General features: G+C 44.5%; 1 protein-coding gene and 1 long non-coding RNA gene across 6 annotated transcripts in view; both read left to right on the top strand.

Moving 5' to 3' along the window:
* LOC137097634 (uncharacterized) overlaps nucleotides 1-23619 on the top strand; it is a 457703-nt gene that overhangs the window by 289261 nt on the left and 144823 nt on the right. The gene's annotated exons all lie outside the window — the stretch shown is intronic.
* Nucleotides 1-23619, top strand: part of MBNL3 (muscleblind like splicing regulator 3) — a 156095-nt gene that overhangs the window by 29758 nt on the left and 102718 nt on the right. The window contains exon 1 of one of the 5 annotated variants that reach the window (XM_067471641.1): nucleotides 4650-5005. The exons of the other annotated variants lie outside the window; for them this stretch is intronic. The gene's annotated coding sequence lies outside the window, so the exon portion shown is untranslated. Of the gene's footprint in view, nucleotides 1-4649; nucleotides 5006-23619 lie in introns of those variants that run through there. 5 annotated transcript variants of the gene reach the window in all.

Raw genomic sequence — 23619 nt, 5'->3', positions numbered from 1 at the left:
CAAATACCCAATACACCCAAACTTGATTACTGGTGGGATTGATTTTGCCATTTGGGAATTGTAGTTGCTGGGATGTATAGTTAACTTACAATCAAAGAACATTCTGAACTCCACCAGTGATGGAATTGAACCAAGCTTGGCACACACAACACCCACAACCAACAGGAAGAGTTTGGTGGGCATTGACTTTGAGTTTTGGAGTTGTAGTTCACCTACATCAGGAGCCTCCGGTGGCGCAGTGGGTTAAAGCCCTATGCTGGCAGGACTGAAGACTGACAGGTCGCAGGTTCAAATCCGGGGAGAGCACGGATGAGCTCCCTCTATCAGCCCCAGCTCCTCACGCGGGGACATGAGAGAAGCCTCCCACAAGGATGTTAAAACATCACAACCTCCGGGTGTCCTCTGGGCAATGTCCTTGTGGACGACCAATTCTCTCACACCAGAAGTGACTTGCAGTTTCTCAAGTTGCTCCTGACATGACAAAAAAAAAAAATAAAACCAGAGATCAATGTGGATTCAAGCAATTATAGATCAGGACCAAACTTGGCACGAATAATCAATATGCCCAAATGTGGACACTGGTAGAGTTTGGGGAAAATAGACCTTGACATTTGAGAATTGTAGTTACTGGGATTTATAGTTCACCTACAATCAAAGAGCATTCTGAATTCCATCAACAATAGAATTAGGCCAAACTTGGCACACAGAACTCCCATGACCAAAAGAAAATACTGTATTTTCTGATGGTCTTTGACTACCCCTCTGACACCCCCTCGCGACCCCCAAAGGGGGTCAAACAATGATGGTTGGGACCTCTGGAGGAGGGGTGAGGAAGTATCAGAGGGGGTCCCCAAAGAACATCAGACAACCCAGTATTTTCTGTTGGTGATGGGTCTTCTGTATGGGAAGTTTGACCCAATCCTATCATTGGTGTGGTTCAGAATGCTCTTTGATTACAGGTGAACTATAAATCCCAGCAACTACAATTCCCAAATGTCAAGGTCTATTTTTCCCAAACTCCACCAGTGTTCACATTTGGGCATATTGAGTATTTGTGCCAAGTTTGGTCCATAGGTCTTCAGATGTCTTTAGATACTGTTTGGATCTCTTCTTTTGGCAGCTCCTTCCAGAGCCTTCTTTTGGGGTCCACGAAAAGGGGGTCCTTTGGGTGAGGGTCACCAGTGAGGTTCTGGGTGGATGGAGTCAGTGAAAACCCAGAGGACCTCAGTGTCTGAAGATGCCATGCATTGTGTGGGAGGAGGCCATATGTAGAGAACCTGGACCCGAACTATGTAGCGCAGACCTGGGCAAACTTTGGCCCTCCAGGTGTTTTGTACTTCAACTTCCACAATTCCTAACAGCCTACCGGCTGTTAGGAATTGTGGGAGTTGAAGTCCAAAACACCTGGAGGGCCAAAGTTGGCCCAGGCCTGATGTAGGGCTTTGGATGTCAAAAGCCCTTACTCTTTAGCATCTCCCACACTTGAGACTGGATCACACACCTATCCTTCTCCGTGTTGGCTGTCATTAACCTCCTGATGTGCCCAAAGGCCATGCGTGGCCCCATTATTACAGGGCTGCAACTCAGAATTAACCAGCAGGTCCAGCCGGCTCTCCATATCCATGGATTCTGTATCTACAGATCCAACCATCTAAGGCTCGAGGGCCAGCCTTCACCTTGATGTTTCATGTTAGGGGCAACATGTCATTACCTCATTGTATATCATGGGACTTTTTTGGTATCCACAGGCAAATCCCAGCAGATACCAAGGGCCCAGATGTTCATTAAGTATAATTCCTCTCACTCGTTGTATGTCTTACCACCTCATCACACTAGAGCAGTGGTTCTCAACCTTCCTAATGCCGCGACCCCTTAATACAGTTCCTCATGTTGTGGTGACCCCCAACCATAACCCTAACATTATGAATCACCATGTAAATAATGATCTACAGGAGGTATTTTCATTCACTGGAGCCAATTTGGCACAAATACCCGGTATGCCCAAATTTGAATACTGGTGGGGTTGGCAGAGGGATTGATTTTGTCATTTGGGAGTTGTAGTTGCTGGGATTTACAGTTAACCTGCAAACAAAGAGCATTCTGAACTCCACCAGCAATGGAATTGAACCAAAGTTGGCACACGGAAGTCCCACGACTAACAGAAAATACTGGAAAGGTTTGATGGGCATTGACCTTGAGTTTGGGAGTTGTAGTTCACCTATGTCCAGAAAGAACTGTGGGCTCAAACAATGATGGATCTGGACCAAACTTGGCACGGATGCTCAATATGCCTAAATATGAACACTGATGGGATTCAAAGTGCTGGCTTTAGCCTATAAAGCCCTAAATCAGTGGTTCTCAACCTGTGGTTCCCCAGATGTTTTAGCCTTCAATTCCCAGAAATCCTAACACCTGGTAAACTGGCTGGGATTTTTGGGAGTTGTAGGCCAAAACACCTGGAGACTCACAGGTTGAGAACCACTACCCTAAATGGTTCCAGCCCAGGTTACTTGTCTGAATGCATTCCCCCATGAACCATCTCATGGATTAAGATTGTCCAAGAAGGCCCTGCTCTTGGTTCAACCTCTCTCACAGGCGCGACTGGTGGGAACGAGGGATAGGGCCTTCTCAGTGGTGGCTCCTCGGCTATGGAACTCCTTCCCCAACAGCATTAGATCAGCGCCTTCCCTTCAGGCCTTCAGAAAAAAAAGTAAAAACTTGGCTATGGGACAAGCCTTGGGCAGTAAGCAATACAAGGAATGATCAGGGATTGTGTGCAATTGATATTTAACATTTGGAACGCCCCTTGGACCATGATTTCTGGATTATTCAGTTTTAATGTTTATATTAATATGTTTTTAACTCCATGTATTAATTGTTTAAATGTTGTTAATGGTTTAAGATCTATTTGATAGATATATGTTAGAGTTGCTCAGTGTTAAGTTTTATAAGTATGTGAGGCATAACATTTTGCGATAAATATGTTAAGTCCGTTCCCCCACCCCCAAGGGTGAAAATATAAGCGAAAATATAAGCGAAATAAATAAATAAATAAATAATAAGGGAGGGATGGAGGGAGTATGCAATTCAGTAAAAACTGAAATATCAAGGTTTGGAGAACAAGTCCTATGAGGAGTGGTTTAAAGAGCAGGGCATGTTTAGTTTGCAGAAGAGAAGGCTGAGAGGAGACATGATAGCCATGTGAGGGGAAGTTATAGGGAGGAGGGAGCAAGCTTGTTTTCTGCTGCCCTGGAGACTAGGATGCAATGGAGCAATGGCTTCAAACTACAACTACAGAAAAGGAGATTCCACTTGAACATTAGGAAGAACCTTCTGACTGTGAGAGCTGTTCAGCAGTGGAACTCACTCTCTGCCCCGGAGTATGGTGTGAGGTCCTTCTTTGGAGGCTTTTATACAGAATCTGGATGGCCATCTGTTGGAGGTGCTTTGAAGGTGATTTTCCTGCTTCTTGGCAGAATGGGGTTGGACTGGATGGCCCAAGAGGTCTCCTCCAACTCTAGGATTCTAGCATTCTATGGTTTGGGAGTTGTAGTTGTAATAGTTCAAGCCCTATTTTTTTTTTTGTGCTGTACCAAAAAATGGTAAAAGGAAAGCGAGATCCATTGATCCATTGATCCATCACCTCCATGAAGCAACAGTCTGGGAGAAAAATTGTGTCATGTCCGCCCATTGTCATCTCTATTGTGACTGTGTCTATTATTATTATTATTATTATTATTATTATTATTATTATTATTTAATGTTATTTTGATAATGTTGTTGTTGTCTGTTGTATATGCTTTGATTTTATTGCTGTATTATGTTGTCCAGTCTTGGCCCCATGTAAGTCATGGAAGTTCTGTGTGGCAAATTAGGTTCAAATCCATCGCTGGTGGAGTTCAGAATGCTCTTTGATTATAGGTGAACTATAAATCCCAGCAACTACAACTCCCAAATTACAAAATCAATCCTCCCCCAAACCAACTAGCCTTTACATTGGGTATTTGTGCCCAGTTTGCTCCAGTGAATGAAAATACATCTTGCATATCTGATATTTACATTATGATTTATAACAGTAGTGAAATGACTGTTATGAAGTAGCAACAAAAATAATGTTATGGTTGGGGGTCACCACAACATGAGGGACTGCATTAAGGGGTCATGGCATTAGGAAGGTTGAGAACCACTGCCCTAAATGGTTCTGGCCCAGCTTACCTGTCTGAACACATCCGCCCTATGAACCATCTCAGAGATTAAAATTGTCCAAGGTGGCCCTGCTCTCAGTTCAACCTTTCTGGTGGGAATGAGGGACACGGCCTTCTCAGTGGTGGCTCCTCGGCTATGGAACTCCCTCCCCAATAGAATTAGATCAGCGCCCTCCCTTTAGGCATTCAGAAAAAAAGTAAAAACTTGGCTATGGGACAAGCTTGTTGTGGTAAGCTTGTTGTGGCCGTCCTTCCCAGATCTGACCACCCATGAAGTCTTTCTCCTTGACTCCTTCATGCGTCTCTTCGTTGCCCGAATCAGAGTCTTGCCTGCATTTGTGTGCGAGGCCCGACCTGTTGTCCAGTGTCTTGCAGAAGGCCGTACGCCGCTGTGTCAATAAGATCTCTGTTCAGTTCTGAAAACAGCCTCATGATCAAGAGGCTGCTTGGCAGCCTTCCGAAAGGAGGGCGTTCTCTCCTCTTTCGCTCCTTTCTCTCTCTCTCTCTCTCTCTCTCCCTCTTTCCTTTTTTAAAGGAGAACGAGGAGGGAGTTTTGGCGCTGCTCCTGACAGACGCGGCAGCCTATTTCCCCCCTTCTTCCCCCCCCCCTTTGCCAACTGCTGCCGATTGTTCTCAAGGCAGCAAAACTATACGCCGAACCAAAAACAACAACAAAACCAACTCTGAATACCACCGATGGCGAGGAATGGAGGGCCGTGACACAGCAAACACGAGTTTCCTACATGGAGAGGCCAACTTCTTTTGTGGCGTAAGACCGTGGCAGAGTTTAGAAAAATGAGGTAGGAAGAAATGTTTGGGTTTTTCTTTCTCCTTCTTTTGCGTCCGGACGTTTCGTGCGAGTTGGGTGCATGCCAGGCCCATTCTTTCCGGACCCTCCGTATCCAGGATCACGAAATTGTGTCGCTTGATGAAATAGTTTCCAACGTCAACCTTCTCAAGTGAAGAGGAGGGAAACCTCATGCGCAAAATGGCAGCGCTATGTGTTGCACATTGCGTGTTCAGCTCGAGCCGAGTTGCACAATTCCACTTTTGGCACTTTTGGCACTTTCGGCACAGAATTGGCATTTTCCCTGCTCTGGAACGGCGCCGTCTCTGTTGCTAAATTTGCGAGGGCTGTTACAAAATAGCGTAAAAAGCACAAAAATACGGTGGTTTCGGCCGAGAACAAAAGCAAGCAATGGCAGGAAATGCTGGTTTTCGCTGTTCTAGTTTTGAAAGCAAGAGGCCCCGTTTAGTGTCTTCTTTTGCATTTGGTGAAAACTTCCTCTTGAGTCAGAGTCGTAGTGTTTTTCCATGCAAGTCTGAATTGTCTTTCCAAGCAGGGCATGAATCCGGCCATGTTCTTTATGCTCCTCCAGATAGCCTCTGATCTGTGAAATCATTTGGAAAGTGGAGGCCTATGAGACACAGCTCAGATTTCGGCTCCCTCCCTCCTCGGCTGCAACACGCCTTTGCTTGTCGGCGGCAAAGATCGTGGCCGGGAAGGAGAAGAGAACAATTTGTATTCAGAAGCTTTGCAGTGTCACGTGGTTTCCAGGGTGTGGGCCTGGCGCAAGGATCTGTGAGGAGTAATTTTTTTAATTACCACCCCTCTCGATTTGCCTCTCTCCCTTTTCCTTGCATGGAACAATAGTTCGTTTTTCAAAACAGAACAAAATGTGCAACCTTTAGCACATAATGCACGCCTACATTATGACATGTATGCAGTTTCATAGAATCAAAGAGTTGGAAGAGACTTCATGGGCCATCCAGTCCACCCCTAAACGGTTCTGCCCCTTTCTATCTATCTGAACACATGTCTTCCTACGAACCCCCCAGGAACCTAAGATCGTCTGGGGAGGCCCTGCTCTCGATCCCGCCTGCTTCACAGGCACGTCTGGCGGGGACAAGAGACAGGGCCTTCTCTGTGGTGGCTCCCCGGCTGTGGAACTCCCTCCCCAGAGATATTAAATCAGCCCACTCCCTCCTGACTTTCCGAAAAAGAGTAAAAACTTAGCTCTTCGAGCAAGCGTTCGGAACCCCGGAGTAAACACACAAACTAGAGTTGGAAATTGACCCAGGAACGGCCAAGACAGTGTAAATGGATGAAGATTTGAACAGAGGACATCGTTTCTTTTTAAATTGTTATTTACACTGTCGTTTATGTTTAATTGCACTGAATGTTTTTGCTTTATCAATGTATATATTTTGTTTCGGCATCGAATTGTGCCGACAGTGTATTGCCCTGAGTCGCCTTCGGGCTGAAATGGGCGAGATAGAAATAATGTAAAACAAACAAACAAACAAACAAATAAACCTCCTGCCAAGAAGCAGGAATTTTGCATTCAAATCACCCCCAACAGATGGCCATTCAGCCTCTATTTAAAAGCTTCCAAAGAAGGAGACTCCACCACATTCCAGGGCAGAGAGTTCCATTGCTGAACGGCTCTCACAGTTAGGAAATTCTTCCTCATGTTCAGATGGAATCTCCTTTCTTGTAGTTTGAAGCCATTCTTCCGCGTCCTAGTCTCCAGGGAAGCAGAAAACAAGCTTGCTCCCTCCTCCCTGTGGCTTCCTCTGACATATTTATACATGGCTATCATATCTCCTCTCAGCCTTCTCTTCTTCAGGCTAAACATGCCCAGCTCCTTAAGCCGCTCCTCATAGGGCTTGTTCTCCAGACCCTTGATCATTTTAGTCACCCTCCTGTGGACACTTTCCAGCTTGTCAATATCTCTCTTGAATTGTGGTGCCCAGAATTGGACACAATATTCCAGATGTGGTCTAACCAAAACAGAATAGAGGGGTAGCATTACTTCCCTAGATCTAGACACTATGCTCCTATTGATGCAGGCCAAAATCCCATTGGCATTTTTTGCCGCCACATCACATTGTTGTCTCATGTTTAACTTGTTGTCCACGAGGACTCCAAGATCTTTTTCACACGTACTCTCGAGCCAGGCGTCCCTCATTCTGTATCTTTGCATTTCGTTTTTCCTGCCAAAGTGGAGTATCTTGCATTTGTCACTGTTGAACTTCATTTTGTTAGTTTTGGCCCATCTCTCTTTGATACCGCTTTGACTACCCTCCCTCGGTGCTATAGAACCTGGGAGTTGTAGTTTAGCAAAGTTCCCCAAAAAGGCCGGGGGACAAAATAATTTTCTGCTTTTTGGGACCCAAAAGATTTGAAATCCTGCTGGCCACATTATTCCTTATGATTGAGAATTAACTTCCAGGAATCCATGGCAGTCAAAGTGGCATCAAACTGCATTTATTCTACAGTGTAGATCAGATATGGGCAAGCTTCGGCCTTGCACATGGTTTGGATTTCATCTCCCACAATTCCTAACAGCAGGCTGTTAGGGATTGTGGGAGTTGAAGTCCAAAAAACCTGGAGGGCCGAAGTTTGACCATGGCTGGTGTAGATGAACCCTAAGCCAATGTTAATCTTTGGGGAAGGGCAGGATAGAGGGGGAGATTAGGTAAATTCAAGAATTTTTTTTTTGTCGTGTCAGGACCGAGCTGAGAAACTGCAAGTTGCTTCTGGTGTGAGAGAACTGGCTGTCTGCAAGGACGTTGCCCAGGGGACACCCGGATGATTTGATGTTTTTATCATCCTCGTGGGAGGCTTCTCTCATGTCCCTGCATGAGGAGCTGGAGCTGATAGAGGGAGCTCATCCGCCTCTCCCTGGATTCGAACCTGCAACCTGTCGGTCTTCAGTCCTGCCGGCACAGGGGTTTAACCCACTGCACCACTGGGGCATCAACTTAATTCAAGAAATTAGAGGCCCATTGTGTTGTTGAAGACTTTCATGGCCGGAATCACTAGCTTGCTGTGTGTTTTTTCCGGGCTGTATGGCCATGTTCCAGATGCATTCTCTCCTGACGTTTTGCCCACATCTATGGCAGGCATTGTCAGAGGTTGTGAGTTCTGTTGGTAACTAGGAAAGTGAGGTTTATATATCTGTGGAATAATGTCCAGGGTGGGAGAAAGAACTCTTGTCTGTTGGAGGCAAGTGTGAATGTTGCAATTGAATGACTTTTCAGCCATCTGTCAGGGGTGATTTGAATGCAATATTCCTGCTTCTTGGCAGAATGGGGTTGGACTGGATGGCCCATGAGGTCTCTTCCAACTCTAGGATTCTATGAGTTCCAACAGACCTCACAACCTCTGAGGATGCTTGCCATAGATGCAGGCGAAACGTCAGGAAAGAATGCCTCTAGAACATGGCCATATAGCCCGAAAAAACCTACAACAACCTATGATCCTATGATTCAAAGCCTGGCTGCTTTCTGCCTGGGGGAATCCTTTGTTGGAGGTGTTAGCTGGCCCTGATTGTTTCCTGTCTGGATTTCCCCCGTTTCCTGAGTATTATTCATTATTTACCATCCTGATTTTGGAATTTTTTAAAATACTGGCAGCCAGATTGTGTTCATTTTCATGATTTCCTCCTTTCTGTTGATATTGTCCAGGTGCTTGTGGATTTCAGTGGCTTCTCTGTCTCGTCTGACATGGTGGTTGTGAGAGTGGGCCAGCATTTCTGTGTTCTCAGAGAATATGCTGTGTCCAGATTGGTTCATCAGCTGCTCTGCTATGGCTGACTTCTCTGGTTGAAGTAGTCTGCAGTGCCATTCATGTTCCTTGATTCGTGTCTGGGCAATGCTGCTGTGTTTGGGGATCCCTCTGTAGATTTGTCCACAACTGCATGGTAAATGGTAGATTCCTGCAGAGGTGAGAAGATCCCTCTTGTTCTTTGCAGAATGTAGCATTTGTTGAATTTATTATTGGTTCTGTAGATAGTTTGTAGGTTGTGTCTCTGCATTAACTTCCTTATGCGGTCAATAGTCCCTTTGATGTCTGGTAAGAACACTTTTTCTCTGGGTGGATCTTTGTCTTGACTCTTGTGGTTTATTCTTGGCCTTGCAGCTCTTCTGATGTCTGGGGTGGAGTCTCCATTGGCCTGGAGAGCCCAGTTTAGCTGGTTCAGTTCACTTTGGAGGAGATGGGGTGCTCATTGCCCAGCCAAGGTCTTAATTGACCTTACTATCCATACTATCTGTACACTAATTGTTCCCCATTCTACTATTCCCTCCTCCCACCCGTCCCAGTGCAGTGACCTTCCATCCCTTTGATCAAAGACCATGTCCCTCCTTCCCAGTGAGACGTCCTCCTGGTCTTCTTCCAGCACACCTGTCATCATTAAACAATTCCTGCAAACATTATAAGGAGCGAAATTACGAAGCCTGCTATGAAAACGTTTTCCTCTTTCCTTCCCACACAATCCAATGATGGTTTCCTCTCCATAACGAAACCCTTCTGTATTTTCTCCTCATTTGTTAGGACCAGCCCTTCTACTTCTGTCATTCCTAAAACTTTGGAGTGCTTTGATTCCTAACAGCCTGAGGCCCTTTCCTTCCCCCCTGAGATTGTTAGGAGTTGTGGGAGTTGAAGTCCAAAACACCCGGAAGGCCCAGGTTTACACAGGCCTGTTATAAATATCTCAAAAAGATATCCTGATAATGGTGGCAACACATACCACATATATCATAGTGATAATGGTGGCAAAGTATGGTCCTCCAAGATAGTGTTGGTCTTGAAATCCCAGCATTCCTTGCAACTAGTTTTATTGGGTAGGGCTTATAAAAACTGGAGTTCATCAGCCCTACCCAGTAAAACTAGTTGCAAGGAATGCTGGGATTTCAAGACCAACACTATCTATGATATATGTGGTATGTGTTGCCACCATTATCAGGATATCTTTTTGAGATATTTATAACAGGCCTGGGCAACCCGGGCCTTCCAGGTGTTTTGGACTTCAACTCCCACAACTCCTAACAGTCTCAGGGGAAAAGGAAAGGGCCCTAGGCTGTTAGGAATCAAAGCACTCCAAAGTCATCATCGATGTTTTCCCAATAGGTCCACTTGCTATGGATACTAAACCTTGAGGAGCAACCAGAGTCCAGGAAACTGGACTCAAACTTGTACAATTTTGCATTCATTTAGGGCAGTGGTTCTCAACCTTACAAATACCGCAACCCCTTAATACAGTTTCTCATGTTGTGGTGATGCCCAACCATAAGATTATTTTCGTTGCTACTTCATAGCTGTAATTTTGCTCCTGTTACTAATCGTAATGTAAATATCTGATATGCAGGATGTATTTTCTTTCATTCACTGATCCAAATTTGGCACAAGTACCAGATACATCCAAATTTGAATACTGGTGGGGTTGGGGTGTGGTTGATTTTGTCACTTGGGAGTTGTAGTTGCTGGGATTTATAATTCACCTACAATCAAAGAGCATTCTGAACCCCATCAACAATAGAATTGGCCAAACTTGGCACACAGAACCCCCATGCCTTGAAGGTACTTACTGGCGCGAGCCTCCCTCCAGCTTCTCATGCTCTCCCTTGTCTGCACATGTGCACCATGCGCCGAGCATGCCTGCTCTCCCCTCCCTGCGTGGAGTCTCAGAAACAGCCCTCCCCTTGGCTGAGAGGCTAGGCAATCACAGCTGAGGAGCGCTTTTGGTGAGAGGATTAGTTGTCTGTTTCCAAAAAGGAAGAGAAGGACAGGCGGAGAGATCTTCAGCCTTCTCTGCCAAAGGGGTTCCTAAGACCATCAGAAATATATGTTTTCTGAAGGTCTTTGTTGCCCCCCCTGAAACCCCCTTGCGGCCACTTCAGGGATCCCAACTCCCAGGTTGAGAAACCATGGTGTAGATGAATCCTCTCATTTTTGCATTTGAAAGAAGTAGTTTGATAGCCAAGAAAGGTGATGTGATTTTGTTTTTAAAGGCTTAAACATACTTAAAGCTACTCCCATAGTCTCCCCTCTCCCATCCTTCCTCCTTGTTATTCCTCAAGAAATTATCATAGCTACTACTTTGAATATCTCTATTCAAAGTGATGGAGGCTCCTTCTTTGGAGGCTTTTAAAGAGAGGCTGGATGGCCATCTGCTGGGGGTGCTTTGAATGCAATATTTCTGCTTCTTGGCAGGGGGTTGGACTGGATGGCCCATGAGGTCTCTACGATTCTATGATTCTAGTTTAATCATCTTGGATTTTAGGCTCGATCTGCTCGTGCCATTTATTTATCTCTTAGGTCAGTGTTTCTGAACCTGGGGGTCGGGATCCCTGAGGGGTTATGAGGGGGTGTTAAAGGGGTCGCAAAAGACCATCAAGTAAACACAGTATTTTTTGGGTTGTTGTAGGTTTTTTCGGGCTATATGGCCATGGTCTAGAGGCATTTTCTCCTGACGTTTCGCCTGCATCTATGGCAAGCATCCTCAGAGGTAGTGAGGATGCTCACTACCTCACTACCTCTGAGGATGCTTGCCATAGATGCAGGCGAAACATCAGGAGAGAATGCTTCTAGACCATGGCCATATAGCCCGAAAAAACCTACAACAACCCAGTGATTCCGGCCATGAAAGCCTTTGACAATACACAGTATTTTTTTTTTGTTGGTCATATGGATTCTGTGTGGGAAGTTTGACCCAATTCTATTGTTGGTCGAGTTCAGAATGCTCTTTGATTATAGGTGAATTATAAATCCCAGCAAATGTCAAGGTCTATTTCCCCCAGACTCCACCAGTGTTCACATTTGAGCATATTGAGTATTTGTGCCAAGTTTGGTCCAGATCCATCATTGCGTGAATCCACAGTGCTCCTCTGGATATAGGAGAACTACAACTCCCAATTTCAAGATCAATGCTCACCAAACCCTACCAGTGTTTCCTGTTGGTCATGGGAGCTCTGTGTGCCAAATTTGGCTCAAATCCATTGCTGGTGGAGTTCTGAATGCTCTTTGATTGTAAGTGAACTATAAATCCCAGCAATTACAAAATCAATCCTCCCCCAACCCCAGTAGCATTCACATTTGGGCGCATTGGGTATTTCATAGAATCATAGAATCAAAGAGTTGGAAGAGACCTCATGGACCATCCAGTCTAACCCCCTGCCAAGAAGCAGGAATATTGCATTCAAATCACCCCTGACAGATGGCCATCCAGCCCCTGTTTAAAAGCTTCCAAAGAAGGAGCCTCCACCACACTCCGGGGCAGAGAGTTCCACTGCTGAACGGCTCTCACAGTCAGGAAGTTCTTCCTCATGTTCAGATGGAATCTCCTCTCTTGTAGTTTGTGCTCAATTTGGTCCAGTGAATGAAAATACATCCTGCATATTGGATATTTACGACTTATAACAGCAGTAAAATGACAGATATCGAGTAGCAACGAAAAATAATGTTATTGTTGGGGGTCACCATAAGATGAGGAACTGTATTAAGGGGGCAAAAACCCATTCCAGGTCATGTGATTGCCTACCAATCAGTGTTCGTTTCTGTCCAGCTTGCATGTGAAGGTTTATCCGGTGCTACCTCGACGCAGGATCTTGGCCCCTGTATTATTTATGAGTTAAATGCACATTCTTCCAGTGAGCTCATGGCGAAGTCTGAACAAAACCCATTAGGAGCCCTTTTTGGATCGAATCATAATTGAACAGCGTGTGCCGAATGGCCTTTTGCTTTTCTTGCCGGGCTTTTGATATTGGATTTTTACCACTGGCATTTAATCTGGACTCTCGCTATGCATTAGATATAGACCTGCTTTGGGAAATGTTTCAGAAATGGCAAGCGACTGAAGAACAGAGGCACTGAGATTGTGCCTTTGTTGTTGACCTGATTAGGCCTTTGCTTTGTTGGCTGCTGCACTTCTCTTATTGTTTCCAAACAGATCCTGCTTTTGATGTTTGATACTTTTCATGGAAAGCCATTGGTGAGACCGCCCTTTTTTTTCCACGTGTGTGGGGAGCGGCTTGAGAAACTGCAAGTCGCTTCTGGTGTGAGAGAATTGGCCGTCTGCAAGGACTTTGCCCAGGGCACGGCTGGATGTTTTTATGTTTTACCATCCTTGTGGGAGCCTTCTCTCATGTCCCCACATAGAGAGCTGGAGCTGACAGAGGGAGCTCATCTGTGCTCTCCTCAGATTCGAACCTCTGACCGGCACAAGTGTTTAACCCATTGCATTACCGGGGGCTCCTACCACCAAATTAGGGGAAGTAAATAAGATAGTATCTAAGACGAACAAGGACGAACAAGCTGAGGATCAATCCTGATAAGACAGAGGTCCTCCAGGTCAGTCGCTCGTCTGATCGGGGTATTGGGTGGTAACCTGTGCTGGATGGGGTTGCACTACCCCTGAAGTCACAGGTCCGCAGCTTGGGGGTCCTCCTGGATTCAGCGCTGACACTTGATGCGCAGGCGTCGGCGGTGGCCGGGAGGGCCTTCGCACAATTAAAACTTATGTGCCAGCTGCGACCATACCTCGTGAAGTCTGACTTGACCATGGTGGTCCATGCCTTAGTTACCTCTAGACTGGATTACTGTAATGCTCTCTACGTGGGGCTGCCCTTGAAGACGGCCCAGAAACTACAACTTGTCCAACGTTCGGCAGCCAGATGAATAACTGGAGCAACCTACAGGGAGTGGTCTACCCCCTTGTTTAAGGAGCTCCACTGGCTGCCGTTTATTTTCCGGTCCCAATTCAAGGTATAGGTTATCACCTATAAAGCCCTAAATGGTTTGGGACCCGCCTACCTTCATGACCGTATCTTGCTCCACGTACCAACCCGGACCCTTCAATCCTCAGGGGAGGTCCTCCTTTCACCCCTACCAATCTCACAAGCTCGTCTTGTGGGCACAAGGGAGAGAGCCTTCTCTTCTGTGGCCCCCTGACTTTGGAACTCTTTACCTGGGGAGATCAGGAAAGGCCCTTCACTGGAAACATTTAAAAAGGACCTCAAAACCTGGCTTTTCCGCTGCGCCTTTGGCGGGTAGGTGCTCAATATGATTTTTTATACCCTCTCAACGTTTTTGGCTAATGGAGTTCGTGCCCTCCAAATAGGATGTTCTGCCCCATAACTTTGTGTGTTTTATGAGTTCCATTTAAACTTCCTATTCCTATTTTATCTCATCATAGTCTGTTAATTGTTTTTATTCAGAATATGTGGCCCGGCCATTGTCATTTCTATCGTGATTGTGTCTATTGGTATTTTATTTTAATTTTATTATCATTTATTATTTTGATGTCATTTTGATAATGTTGTTGTTGTCTGATGTATATGCTTTGATTTTATTGCTGTATTATGTTGTCCGGGCTTGGCCCCATGTAAGCCGCACTGAGTCCCCATTGGGGAGATGGTAGCGGGGTAGAAATAAAGATTATTATTATTATTATTATTATTATTATTATTATTAGGATCTCCAGAAGCAGCTCCCCCCTTTGCTTTGACTCAGCACTGAGATCACCGTATGACGTGAATTTAATGCGCACCCTAATTTTGGCGAAATCATTTAGCCCCAGATGGTGAGCATTAGATTTGAATAAATGAAATAATGATGTTTTTGAAGGCACACAGGTCCTAAACTGGGATCGTAATCATAAAATGCATGGAAAACCCCACAACTGTGTGGCGAAGTTGCAACTTGTGCCGCCGCCGCCTTTTCTGCAGCAGAGCAAAGGAGGTCTGGGTGACCTTGACAGCTGTGCAAGGCGGTTGGTTGCATAAGAATGAATTGTGTTTCATATATTGGAGAAATTGTGTCGGCGCAAACACACTTCGCTCTCGCGCCCCGAGATGCTGTATTTCCCTATGGAAAACCTTGACTTCCATTGCCCGTCTCTGAATCTCACCTGCATTATATTTTGTTTCTTCATTTGGTGCATTTTGGAAATATTTTTTAAATATTTGCCGCTTGCATTTCTTTAATACATATACTTCCATATTTAATAGACTAAAATATCTTCAGGTGCATTCTTCAAAGACAGGTATTTTGAATTGTGAGCATTTATTCATCTACTAGTTTGGGTACAAAATGCATAAGTGTGCTGTCGCACGCTGAGCCTTTACATAAGACTGTAGACAGGATATAAATTCTGTGTGCCCAATGGGACGCCGGGGCTGCCTCAGATTAAAGGCCTTTGGATTTCCTTAAACAGAGTCTTTAGATTGCTCAAAGGTTTAACAAAGTTCTTTATTATTGAAAACAAACAGGTATTTCAAGGCTGTCTTAATAGTCTATTGGCTCTCTCTCAATCTTGTCCTCGGGGAACAGGCACTATCTTCATAACTGTTCTTTAACAAATGGGGAAATCCTTAACTTCTAATCTGGGCAGTCTGTCTTTGCTTCTGATGGCGTGGAGCCCCTGCACCCGGTACCAACTGCTTCTGGCTTCCGCGAGTGACCCTTACCAAGCAGAGCTTTGTAGACTTCCAGGGGAAAAAGAAGAAATTCAGGTTTCAGTGATGGCTGGCTGAAGTGCTGTGAGACCGGATTCCCTCAGCAAAGGAGCTGTAAGGCTGTATATCCCCGGCCAAGCTGTGGGGCTTTTTCTCCGTGGCCAAGCTGTAGAAGATGAAGCTTTCTACAGGAGCTCTTGGTTTTATGTCCTGTGTGAAAGGCTTATCTGTGTGGACTGAACCCAAAATGGCTCCTATTCTCGGCGGTGACCAGGAGAGCATTTGCACAGCTTAGGTTCGTGCGCCAGCTGCGCCCGTACCTTGGGAAGTCTGACTTGGCCACGGTAGTCCACGCTCTGGTTACATCCCGTTTAGACTACTACAACACTCTCTACGTGGGGTTGCCTTTGAAGACGGCCCGGAAGCTTCATTTGGTCCAACGTGCGGCAGCCATGATACTAACAGGAGCGGGACGCAGGGAGCATACAACCCCCTTGTTGTACCAGCTCCACTGGCTGCCGATTTGCTACCGGGCTCAATTCAAGGTGCTGGCGTTGGCCTATAAAGCCCTAAACGGTTCCGGCCCAAGATACCTATCCGACCGCATCTCGACCTACGAGCCCACCAGGACTGAGATCTTCCGGGGAGGCCCTGCTCTCGATCTCGCCTGCTTCACAGGCACGGCTGGCGGGGACGAGAGATAGGGCCTTCTCGGTGGTGGCTCCTCGGTTGTGGAACACCCTTCCCGTGGACATCAGATTGGATCCTTCCCTGATGATATTCCGCAGGAAATTAAAGACTTAGTTGTTCAAGAAGGTGTTCGAACAAGAAGTGCAATGATTGGTAATGACTATAGGAATGGAACAATGGAAGATGGTACTGGTTTGTGGTTTGGACGATGAGACGACGCAGAATGGCTTTCGTAATAATGATGATGTTTTTTGATGATGATGTTTTTTGTTAATGCTGGATTGTGGATTATTTTATATTGTGTCTTGAATTTTGAACCTTCTTCTTCTATGTTGTACACCGCTGTGAGTCGCCCCCGGGCTGAGAACAGTGGTATATAAGCAAAGTAAATAAATAAATAAATAAATAAATAATATTCCCTCCAAAACCCAAAAAGGGACGGGACCAGGGAACCTAACGATAATTGACAGGTGGTTCTTGTGGGTTTTTTCGGGCTATAGAGCCATGTTCTAGAGGCATTTCTCCTGACGTTTCGCCTGCATCTATGGCAAGCATCCTCAGAGGTTGAGAAGGTCTGTTGGAAGTAGGAAAAATGGGTTTATATATCTGTGGAATGGCTGGGGTGGGGCAAGGAGCTCTTTCCTGCTGCAGTTAGGTGTGAATGTTTAGCTGATCACCTTCATTAGCATTTGAAGGCCTGCCTGAGTCTGGGAAAATCTCTTGCTGGGAGGTGTTAATCTGTGCCTGGTTTTTTCCTCTCTGTTGTTTAGCTGTTATAATTTTTAAGTTTTTTAATACTGGTAGCCAGATTTTGTTCATTTTCATGGTTTCCTCCTTTCTGTCGAAATTGTCCACATTCTTGTGGATTTCAATGGCTTCTCTGTGTAGTCTGACATGGTGGTTGTTGGTGTGGTCCAGCATTTCTGTGTTCTTAAATAATATGCTGTGTCCAGGCTGGTTCATTAGGTGCTCTGCTATGGCTGACTTCTCTGGTTGAAGTAGTCTGCAGTGCCTTTCATGTTCCTTGATGCGTGTCTGGGCGCTGCGTTTGGTGGTCCCTATGTAGACTTGTCCACAGCTGCATGGTATACGGTAGACTCCTGCAGAGGTGAGAGGATCCCTCTTGTCCTTTGCTGAACGTAGCATTTGTTGGATTTTCTTGGTGGGTTTGTAGATTGTTTGTATGTTGTGTTTCCTCATCAGCTTCCCTATGCAATCAGTGGTTCCCTTCCCATTGACAGGTGGCTTGCCCTATGATTGCAGCCAAAAGAAGCCACTTATCTGCAGAGTCCGTGAAACTTAGGACTACAACAAACATTCAATGCAAAGCAAACAAAATTGGAGCTCCTGGTACAGCTGTACCTGCACAATAAGGTTGTGGGTGAACTACAACTCCCATCATGCCAGGTTAACCTTGAGAAAGTCCATCAGTACTTATAGTTTGTTATGTTAGGCATGTTTGCTCTAGATGCATCATCAGTGGGGTTCAGTGTCCTCTTTGGCTGCAGGGTAACTGCATCTCCCACTATTGTGAGTCAGGATCTTGGGGGGAGGCCTGCTTTGTCTTCGACTTAACTTAGAAGCTTGCTTGAAAATACAATTTTCCTCTTTCCCTTCCAGTTTCCTAGCATTTCCTTTTCACGCGCCCCAGTAATGTCATCAACAGCCTTTAAAATAAGATCCTGAAAAACAAATTTCGAGTTTCCATCTGATAAGAAGAGGTCTGCGTTTCAGGGAGGAAGAGATAACAGAGCCAGCCGATCAAAAACAAGCAATACTCCGGTCAAAGGAGAACTCTCCAGTCCTTGCTTGCTCTGCCCATGTTTCACTAAGTGTCCATGTTTTCTTATTTTTCTGACTTTCCTCGCTCTGCTCCAAACCCTGAAAAACATGCTGTTTCACCAGAACACTGACTTTGTAAACAAAACGTCCTTTCATGGGGCTGTGCTTGGCCAGAGTCACAAGTGTGAGCCTCCTTGCACACTCGCATGAGCTGATGATTTCCTGAGAAAACTAGTCCGTCCTGATTTGGAACACAGCAAATAGCAAAAGAATTCCCTAAGCATTTTTTCACAGGCGATGACTTCAGATTTTCATCCAACTGGGCCTGAAATGCATGTGACATGGAACAAATATTTCACCCATTTTAGTGACATAGAGGCTGTTGCAATTAGAACGGGCTTTCCACTTTTGCGGTAATTGGGTTGCAAGAATATTGGAAAACTGAGAAAATAATAATAATAATAATAATAATAATAATAATACTTTATTTATACCCCACTACCATCTCCCCAAGGGACTCGGTGCGGCTTACATGAGGCCGAGCCCATAGAACAACAATAATAAAAACAATAACAAAACATCAATACAAAACAATCACAATAACTCTCATAAACAAAAAATCTATCTATATCTATGTATATAATAAAAGTCAGTGTTTGTATGCGGAGGACGGTGTATGTGGCAGCTTTCTGATTGGCTGCCAAATTCACTGTGACCAGCACAGGTGATGGACCTAGACCAAACTTGGCACACATAACCCCCATGACCCCCTTTGGATCCTGGGGAGGTTTGGGGGAGGACGGACAAGAGATGATGGGATTTTTAGTACTTTCAAACCCATCAGTTCCCACAGACCATTGTGGCCCCCAACAAAGACCGATAAAGACCAAAGTTGGCACACAGAGCCCCCATGACCCACTCTACATCCTACTGCAGTTTGGAGGATGGCTGACCATGGATGATGGGACTTGAAGTACCTCTACTCACTTCCCGAGACCGCTTAGACCCTCATCCAATGACAACTCAAGACCAAACTTGGCACAAATAACACCCATGACCCTCTTTTTGTCCTGGTGAGGGTTGGGGGAGGACAGACAACGGATGATGGGATTTGTAGTACTTTCCCACCTCTTTTGTTCCCACAGACTACTGTGGCCCCTAACAAAGACCAATAAAGACCAAACTTGGCCTACCATGACTAACGGGAAATACTAGCAGCGTTCGGTGAGCATTGATTTTGAGTTTGGGAGTTGTAGTTCACCTACATCCAGAGAGCACTGCAGACTCAAACAGTGATGGATCTGGACCAAACTTGACACGGATATTCAATATGCCCAAATGTGAACACTGGTGGAGTTTGGGAAAAACAGACCTTGACATTTGGGAGTTGTAGTTGCTGTGATTTATAGTTCATCGTTGTCATTGCTGTGACTTATAGTTCACCATTGTCATTGCTATGATTTATAGTTCACCGTTATCATTGCTGTGATTTATAGTTCACTGTTATCATTGCTGTGATTTATAGTTCACCATTGTCATTGCTATGATTTATAGTTCACCGTTATCATTGCTGTGATTTATAGTTCACCATTGTCATTGCTGTGACTTATAGTTCACCATTGTCATTGCTATGATTTATAGTTCACCGTTATCATTGCTGTGATTTATAGTTCACCATTGTCATTGCTGGGACTTATAGTTCACCATTGTCATTGCTATGATTTATAGTTCACCGTTATCATTGCTGTGATTTATAGTTCACCATTGTCATTGCTGTGACTTATAGTTCACCATTGTCATTGCTATGATTTATAGTTCACCGTTATCATTGCTGTGATTTATATTTCACCATTGTCATTGCTGTGACTTATAGTTCACCATTGTCATTGCTATGATTTATAGTTCACCGTTATAATTACTGTGATTTATAGTTCACCGCTGTCATTGCTGTGATTTATAGTTCACCATTGTCATTGCTGTGACTTATAGTTCACCATTGTAATTGCTATGATTTATAGTTCACCGTTATCATTGCTGGGATTTATCGTTCACCATTGTCATTGCTGGGATTTATAGTTCACCTACAATCAAAGAGCATTCTGAACCTCACCAATGATAGAATTGGCCAAACTTCCCACACAGAATCCCCATGACCAATAGAAAATTCTGTGTTTCCTGATGGTCTTTGGTGACCCCCAAGTTGAGAAACGTTGCCTTGGAGGGTAGATAGAAATATTATATACAGTCACTCTGTCAAAAAATGGCAACCTCTGGCTCTCCTTCACTTTCCCTGGATTTTGTTTTTCATTCCTCTTAAATCCACATACTTAGAATCATAGAGTTGGAAGAGGCCCCCAAGGGTCATCCAGTCCAACCTTTTCCCTTCCTCACTCCCTTGCTGTCTCTCTCCCTATTAAGGGCAATAAATAAAATACTCCACATACTTGTTTGAAACCAAGGGAGCTCTCACAGGAACACAAAAATGGGGTGGACGAGACACTCAGCATATTTTCTGCATGAATGTTCTGTACCAGGGCACTCCTTTCTTCCAAAGTTTCAAGAAGTTTGGCAGTTCAAGGGAAACATGAAAAGCCCTGCTCTGTACTTCAGAAGCCTTAGAGCAGTGGTTCTCAACTTTCCTAATGCCGCGACTCCTTAATACAGCGCCTCACGTTGTGGTGACACCCAACCAACCATAAAATTACTATTATTGCTACTTCCTAGTTATAAATATGTTAGCTCTGAATCATAATGTAAAAATCTGAAATGCAGGATGTATACCCAACAACAGTGCTCCATGTCGTCATGTCAGCCACATGACCTTGGAGGTGTCTATGGACAACATCGGCTCTTTGGCCTAGAAATTGAGCACCAACTCCCAGAGTTGGACACAACTGGACTTAATGTCAGGGGAAAACTTTTACCTTACCTTACGCAATATGCCCAAATTTGAATACTGGTGGGGTTGAGGGAGAATTGATTATGTCATTTGGGAGTTGTAGTCGCTGAGATTTATAGTTCACCTACAATCAAAGAGCATTTTGAACTCCACCAATGAAGGAATTGGACCAAACTTGGCACACAGAACTCCCATGACCAACGAAAAATACTGGAAGGATTTGGTGAGCACTGACCTTGAGTTTTGGAGTTGTAGTTCACCTGCATCCAGAGAGCATTGCAGACTCAAACAATGATGGATCTGGATCAAACTTGACACGGATACTCAATATGCCCCAATGTGAACACTAATGAAGTTTGGGGGAAAATAGACATTTGGGAGATGCAGTTGCTGGGATTTATAGTCTTGCCGGTGGGAGAGCGATGCAGGCGAGGGACACCTGGCGCAAGGCCATGCGCCAAAAGGCCGTCACCTGCTCCGCACCCTTGACTTGGAAAGCCAGGCTGTTTCCCTGGCATGGGCTGGCAGCCGTTTTGAGGAGGAGGAGGGATGGGGCCAACCGAGGCGCCTTCGCAACCCCCAGGAAATGGCCCAGCAATCCCCCTGGGGGTCGCAACCCCCAGGTTGAGAACTGCTGCCTTAGAGAAAGAGGGCAATCATGCCAAAGAGTGTCGAAAGCGTGGCAGGAAGACATTGAATCAACGCTCAACTTGATAGGATTCCAACCTTTGTCAATGTTGTTCTTTCAGTAATTCATGGATCCAAGTGGTTTGAACACTGGGTCCAGACTCCAGAGATTAGGGTACAAATCCCCCACTCAGTCATGGAAACCCTCTGGACACCTTTTCACAGAATCATAGAGTTGGAAGAGACCCCAGGAGCCATCCAGTCCATCCCCCTTCTATTGTCGAAGGCTTTCATGGCCGGAATCACTGGGTTGTTGTAGGTTTTTTCAGGCTACATGGCCATGTTCTAGAGGCATTCTCTCCTGACGTTTCGCCTGCATCTATGGCAAGCATCCTCAGAGGTAGTGAGGTCTGTTAGAACTAGGAAAAGGGGTTTATATATCTGTGGAAAGACCAGGGTGGGACAAAGAACTCATGTCTGCTGGAGCTAGGTGTGAATGTTTCAACTGACCACCTTGATTAGCATTTGATGGCCTGGCAGTGCCTGGGGCAATCTTTTGTTGAGAGGTGATTAGATGTCCCTGGTTGTTTTCCCTCTGGTGTTTTGCTGTTTTAATTTTAGAAGTTTTTTTTAAAAATACTGGTAGCCAAATTTTGTTCATTTTCATGGTTTCCTCCTTTCTGATGAAATTGTCCACATGCTTGTGGATTTCAATGGCTTCTCTGTCTAGTCTGACATGGTGGTTGTTCGAGTGGTCCAGCATTTCTGTGTTCTCAAATAATATGCCTTCTCACCCCAAAGGGGACTCAGAGTGTCTTATAAGTTATATATTATATTGGGTTGTTGTAGGTTTTTTCGGGCTATATGGCCATGTTCTAAAGGCATTTTCTCCTGACGTTTCGCCTGCATCGATGGCAAGCATCCTTGCAGGCAAAATGTCAGGAGAAAATGGCTTTAGAACATGGCCATATAGCCCAAAAAAACCTACAACAACCCAGTGATTCCGGCCATGAAAGCCTTCGACAATACATATATATTATATTATTAGCATACCACAATATTAGTATTATACAATTACTATATTGTACTATACCACTATACTGTAATATTATTAGTAATATTTCATGTAATATGAAATATAAAATAATATCGTATTATTATATTGTATTACATTATAATATTATCAATATTATATGTGTATACAATGTATTATATTTTTAGTACCGCACAATATTATTATATATTACTATATTGTACTATGTCACTATACTGTAATATTATTAGTAATAATATTGCATAATTATTGCATAATTATTATCAATGCGGTGTAGAAATAACAACAACAACAACAACAACTTGGGAAGTGTCCGATGTGTGTTTGAATACAAAAGCCGGCATAGTGATCTTGCTTGCTGTGTACTTATCTTGTTGTGTATCAAATAATAATAATATAACAACAGCAACCATAACACTATGTAACAAAATTTGAAACATTTTCTGTTTCTGGTTTGAAAGTGTTGTTCCCTGAATAATTGTGCAGTCCTTACTTTAGAAGTCGCTGTTCTACTACAGAAACTTTGTTTTTGTGTCTACCACAAACTAGGTTGAATTGGTCGAAACTCTATGATGAGATATTCAGATATCAAAATGTGCTGCAGGATGTCGCTCGCTCAGAAACAAGTTTTTGCCATCTATATATATAAAAATGCTCTGTACATAATGAGTACCTTAAAAACAAAAGAACCAATGAACGAAATCACACTAAATTTGGCAACAAAACGTCTCACAACACAAGGAGTGACCATCACGCAAAAAAAAAATGATTTTGTCATTTGGGAGTTGTAGTTGCTGGAATTTATAGTCCACCTACAATCAAAGGGCTTTCTGAACTCCATCAACAATGGAATTGAACCAAACTTGGCACACAGAACTGCCATGACCAACAGAAAATACTGGAAGGGTTTGGTGTGCATTGACCTTGAGTTTGGGAGTTGTAGTTCGCCTACATCCAGAGAGCACTGTGGACTCAAACAGTGATGGCTCTGGACTAAACTTGGCATGAATACCCAATATGACCAAATGCGAACACAGATGGAGTTTGGGGGAAATAGACCTTGACATTTGGGAGTTGTAGTTACTGGGATGTATAGTTCACCTACAATCAAAGAGCATTCC

This window comes from Anolis sagrei, chromosome 10 (genome assembly GCF_037176765.1).
Source record: "Anolis sagrei isolate rAnoSag1 chromosome 10, rAnoSag1.mat, whole genome shotgun sequence".
Taxonomy (NCBI): Eukaryota; Metazoa; Chordata; class Lepidosauria; order Squamata; family Dactyloidae; genus Anolis; species Anolis sagrei.
Note: the sequence above shows the minus strand (reverse complement) of the source record. Positions and strands in the feature narration are given on the sequence as shown.